General features: G+C 35.6%; 1 non-coding gene across 1 annotated transcript; it reads left to right on the top strand.

Annotated features, from left to right (window-relative positions):
• Positions 1–1,919: 1,919 nt before the first annotated feature.
• Positions 1,920–2,026, top strand: LOC131176491 (small nucleolar RNA R71). The gene has a single exon (XR_009146537.1). It is a non-coding gene; the product is annotated as a small nucleolar RNA R71 (small nucleolar RNA).
• The last annotated feature ends 4,168 nt before the right edge of the window (positions 2,027–6,194 follow it).

Raw genomic sequence — 6,194 nt, 5'->3', positions numbered from 1 at the left:
TAACTTATACTGTACATCCAATAACCTAGATTCGGTTGCAAGTCATGCTAGGGACTTTGCAATCTAATTGCAAATCAAACCTATTTAATTAATCAATTAAACTCTTTAATTAATTAATTAAATCATATTTAATTAGGTGATAACTTGTGTATGAGTGTGACTTACTAGGCTCATCACTAATTGGCAATGAGACAAGATATCAACTCTTAATATGATCAGAACTCTTTCTTACCATAAATGATTTCTCTAAATCATTTTATGCACCTCATAGACCATGGTTAACACCTACCATAGCATGCCATGGCTACCCAATTGGTAATAAGGTTTACCTTAAATGAACCTATAATCATATGTTACCATGTACTAGAATCTCTTTATTACAAAATCCCAACTCAAGTTGGAGTCAAGGTTTATGTCAAACTCTATTTGCTATGAATATTATGTTCTCTTTTAATTCTAGTTCTTGATTAAAAAGATTTTCTGATCAGAAACTCTTTTTGAATAAATCTATCTGTCCTGGCCAGGAACTTGAAACATTAAGAACAATTAAATGAACATAGGATTTTATCTATATTTACTTAAAGGAACAGATTCCATCTTGATCAACACCTACCTCCATATATAACTAGTAGGAGCCAACACATGCCCATATACCCATACACAGTATAAGTATGAAAGCACTATCAAACTCAAACCACCTATATACAAGATAACTGTGCTATCTCAGGTCTAAAGATTATATACACTGATATGATTTGTGACAATGCATTGACAAGAGTAAACTCCATGTGCTTGTCATAAGTGTCACTGGTTCGGCCTACTTATCATGTATAAGTGCCTATCATGTTTGTTATATGGTATGAGACTCACCATTCCATCTTATATATATCTCATATAAATAACTTGGAAACAAACATGAATACAATCTTTCTGGATAAGTCATGTCCTTATTATGAAGTATCCTCGATTGTGAACCTATTTATGATACTTTATACTAGAAATACTGTCACTCATATTCTTAACAACTTAAGAATAGAATTTCTAATAAAATATCAATGGACCTTTTCTATTACACATAAATATATTATGTAAACGAAAAAGTGGAAATGCCTTTTATTAATAAAAATATTTACAAGATACATACTAAATGATATGCTCTAGGGCATACTACTAACAACAGTATCGCACTCGTATTTTCTCTGAGGTTCATGACTATTTGTGATGGGAGCTTTCCAAAACCTTAAGCTTCCAGCTTACTCACAGATGAGGCTAACTGACCATTCTGCCTCTCTATGTTTTGAATGCTATTTTTGGTCTCCTGTTGAAACTATTGGGTATTGTTAGCCAAAGCCTTAATAATTTCATCAAGTGACATACCTTGATTTGAGGGAGGCGGAGGTGGTTGTGGTTGATTCACTTGTGGTCTTTGCTGCTGGTATCGGTTTTGCACCGGTTGATTCCCATAACTCAGATTGGGATGATCTCGCCATCCTCGATTATAGGTACTATAAAAGGGATCATACCTACGTTGTGGTTGTCCATAATGTCCTATTGCATTAGCATGTTGCATTGATTCATCCTCTTCTAACGCAGGACACATGTCAGTAGTATGACTCGAACTCGAACAAATTCCACATACCTTAACAGTTTGCATGTTCCCTACAGCCAACTGCCTCACCAAAGAAGTTAAATGAAAATTTTGTTTCTCAAGGTTAGATGTATTTACCTCGTTAACCTTCATAGGTGTGTGATCCATTCTCATTCCAAACTGCTGAGAATTTGCTGCCATGTTAGCAATAAGCCTCCTTGCCTCTTCTGGTGTCTTATCAACCAAAGCTCCTCCACTAGCAATATCTATCATACTGCAGTCCATTGGTAGAAGTCCCTCATAGAAATACTGAATCAATAACAGCTCACTTATTTGATGATGAGGACAGCTTGCACACAGCTTCTTAAATCTCTCTCAATACTCATACAAACTCTCTCCATTATACTGTCGAATGTCACAAATTTCTTTTCTTATGTTGTGTGACACCCCTTACCCATCTACAGTATATCCGAGTAAGATATGTTACATAGTGTACCGGAACACTGTATTTTATCACAATCATTTTTATTCTTCCTTAATTTATTTTTATCATAGTTTTGAATATAATTTGTGAAATATAATTCATTTAAGTCATTTATTTAAATTATAATTTATTTGAGGTTCCGAAAATTTTATAGAAAATTCGGCAGAGTACCAGCTAAAAATGGAGAAAACAGTTCTTTGGAACCTGTGAAAAACACTTCCAATAATCATTTCCAATCATTCTCAAACTCCAATAACCATCAACATGGTCTCAATACTTTTAAACAATATTTCCATTTCTCATTCATTCATTTCTCATGGTATTCATATATAAGCAATAAATAAATACTCAATTTTCCATTCATAAACACAATTTCCACCATTACATTAACATCAAAATACATTACATAAGTCTCAATTACACGAGAAAATAAAAGTTAGTTACAAAATACCAAAATGAAACCTAGTGTCCTACCAATGCACTAAAGATAGTGAGGTGACACAGACACTATGCAGAGCTGCAGGTGGTCTCACCCAGTCTGTGGTCTACTGGGCTCTCGATCAGTATCTCCAGAACCTACGCGTGGCAAAAGCAACGTGCTAAGCAATAATGCTTAGTGGTGCCAATAATAAAATAAAAAGAAATAACAAGAAATAAATATGTAGTGCATGTTTTGATGTCTTATGCAGACAAATTTTTTTTTTTATCATTATTGGTAATCTTATTCATTATGTACTTATTATATTCATTATTTCATTAAATTTGTTCACTTTCATTTTTGGGTGCCCAAGTAACCTATACTGGATGACTGGACTGTATAAACGGGTAAACTGGCACTGGTATCTAGTACCTCGACCGTCACACCATCGGTCACATATGCATCTCCTGGTGTGCAACAGAACAGCTAATAAGCTGTAATAACATTAGGCACAAGGCCAAGTATTAACACAATGTAAGAATGGCTAAAAGCCATAAAATCACAGAATGACATAATACCAAGTGCAGTACTGCTAACTGAACCCTATTGGCATGCCAACCTATCCAAACCAATCTTGCTAGGTGTACTAGGGTATGTTACACTTTTAAACTTTCACAATTTTCGGAATTTAAGTTTTAGTGTTACTATTCTATTCATTGGTCAACAAAAATGTTGACTTTTGCATAGGCAATAGGTACATTGGTTTTAATATCATCAACATTCCACATTTTGCATTCAAAATTTGTTGGTATTGGTTGCCAATACCATTTCTAAGCTTAATGTTAGTTGGGCAGAATTTTCACTTTTTATACCTTGTATTTACTGTTTCATTAGTCCATTTTTCTATGGGAATTTGGCAAACTGATCAACATTAAAGTTGTTCCTTATTTTGTCTAGTTGCATTTCCTTTTTTGAATCACTCTATTTGGAGTTTTGTAGCTCAAGTTATGATCCAAAAACCACAACTGGCCGGATTGAAATTTTTCTAGACTGACCATATCTGTAGTGTAGTAAATAGTGACTGTAACTCACTTGTTGGATAGGTTCTGGTCATAATTTGGGTTAGATTTCTTCATGAAAGTTGTTGTTCTATATCTCAGCCTATTGCTGGTAAAATTTCAGGTCAATTGGACCATTCTATACTGAGTTATGGCCAAATGACCAAATACTATTCATTTGGTCATTCTGCAGAAATAGACTGCAGGTCACCCGGATTAGGGCAAGCTTTTAGTCAACTTGGTTTGGTTTTATGGGCATGATTTCTTCACCAAAGTTGTGTCATTATGTGTCTAGTTTCATGTCCAATTGGCCTTGCACCAATTGAACCTCTACAATTCAAGTTATGGCTACCCAAAACTACTGGACTCATACTCAGTCCTGCAGGTTAGCCAAGGCAGCCCACCTAAACTCAAATCCAACATCCTTACTCACTTCAATTCTTTCTCACACACATTCAAATGGTCACTAATTGACCATTACAAGGTTAATAAACCATTACATGAGCAAACCCTATTGTTGTTAATTGTCCACATTTTCCATGTTCGTATATGCCTAAACTTTGTATTTCAATTACACAATTAGGTTCAATTACTCATTTAATACCAAGGGCAGCCCATGAACCACTTTACTTCAAGCAAACTTGTCAACCCTAATCAACCCTAAGCTGCCAAAATTGTAGGGTGCACACACATACTTGTTTGTTTTATTTTCTTACATTTCCTACACAATTCATGCCCTTAAACATGAATTAAAGCAAAAGGAATAAGGATTGGACACTAACCTTGAATGGAGCATAATTTCAAGCTACCCAAACTTCTTTTTTTCTTCCTCTTTTGGCTGCCTAGAGGATGTTAAAGTTGCTAGGTTAATTTTTTGTGAAGCAAGTTTGTGGTTTCAAGGTGAAATAAAGTGAGGTTTGGGAGCTTTAGTGAGCTTTCATGGTGGAATGGGTTTGGGAGAGAAAGTGACGACTGGTTTGGGTGAGGAAGAGCAGATGGCTTTTTTTTTTTTTGTCTCAATTATCCTATTTAATAGGTTATTTTAAGTAGTGCTTAACTGTGATTGGTGGATAGGTTTTTAATGACATCATATGATGTCATAATTAGGTATTTTCTTTCATTTTCTTTTCCTTTCTGCACTACTCACTTTCAATTTAATTTTTAGCAATATTTATTTATATTTTAGATCATAATAATTATTTACTTGACTAGACAAGTCGGCCAAAAATCATCTCTGAAGGCAAAATGACCAAAATGCTCTCCGTTTGGCTTAACAGACCAAAATTGTCTGTACCGATTGAAAAATTTTTCTAAGCATTTTGTTGGCATTCTAATGTTATAAGAACCTCAATGACCCTTCTCTGAAGTCCCAAAAATTATTTTATGAATTTTTCCCTGGGTTTAGGACTCCTAGTTGCGAGAACCGCAACTTCCCACTAGGTTACCTATCGCTAGGGTACCGGCTTATTTAACTTGATTGTATTTTATTTCTCAAATTTTTCCTAAATTTTTCTTATTAATATTTGAGTTAATTATGGTTCCTCACTTTAGTTTAAATATTTTTCCGGACGTTCTAGCTATCCGCACCATACATCAGTCACCGAATCAGAATGTACGGAGTTGCTACAGGGAGGGTGTTACAACTCTTCCCCTCTAATTTAAATTTCGTCCTCAAAATTTATCTGATGTAAACAGTTGAGGGAACTGTTGCCTCATTGTCTCTTCACTTTCCCATGTTTCCTTTTTGGTATTGTGGTGCCTCCAAAGCACTTTCACCAGTGAAATCTGCTTATTCCTCAACTCTTTCACTTCCCAAGCCAGGATTCGTATGGGTTCTTCTTCATATGTCAAATCCGGTTGTACTTTAAATTTTTTCATGGAGATGACATGTGAAGGATCTGAGCGGTATCTTCTTAGCATAGACACGTGAAACACATTGTGGATCTTGTCCAGGTCTGGAGGTAAAGCTAGCCTATAGGCCACTGGACCCACACGTTTAATAACTTCATATGGGCCAATGAACCTAGGGCTTAACTTACCTTTTCTTCCAAACCTTAGTACCTTCTTCCAAGGTGACACCTTGAGGAACACTTTGCCCCAACCGCATATTCTATTTCTTTTCTCTTTAAGTCGGCATAGGATTTCTGTCTGTCTGAGGCAACCTTCAGATTGGCTTTGGTTAGTTTTACCTTCTCTTCAGTCTGTTTCACCAAGTCTGGGCCTACCAGTTTGTCTTCGCCCAATTCAGTCCAGCACACTAGAGTTCTACATTTTCTCCCACACAGTGCTTCATACGGGGCCATTTGGATACTAGCTTGGTAGCTATTGTTGTATGTAAATTTTGCCAGTGGGAGGTATCTATCCCAACTTCCCTCAAATTCAATGACACAACTCCTCAGCATATCCTCAAGGACCTAACATATATTTCATGTTATTATTAGCATTTTAGTTCAATATTTGTATTAATTTAATTGGTTTCAATTATTTACCTAGATTACTCTTTCTGATTGCCTATCCGTCTGAGGATGGAAAGCTGTGCTGAAGTGAAGTTGTGTACCCAAGGATTCATGCAACTTCTTTCAAAATCTCGATGTAAACCTTGGGTCTCGATCAAATATGATGGAAAGTGGAATTCCATGTAGTCTA

Source organism: Hevea brasiliensis, unplaced genomic scaffold (genome assembly GCF_030052815.1).
Source record: "Hevea brasiliensis isolate MT/VB/25A 57/8 unplaced genomic scaffold, ASM3005281v1 Scaf138, whole genome shotgun sequence".
NCBI lineage: Eukaryota > Viridiplantae > Streptophyta > Magnoliopsida > Malpighiales > Euphorbiaceae > Hevea > Hevea brasiliensis.
The sequence above is the reverse complement of the archived record's forward strand: the minus strand, read 5'-3'. Positions and strand labels throughout refer to the sequence as shown.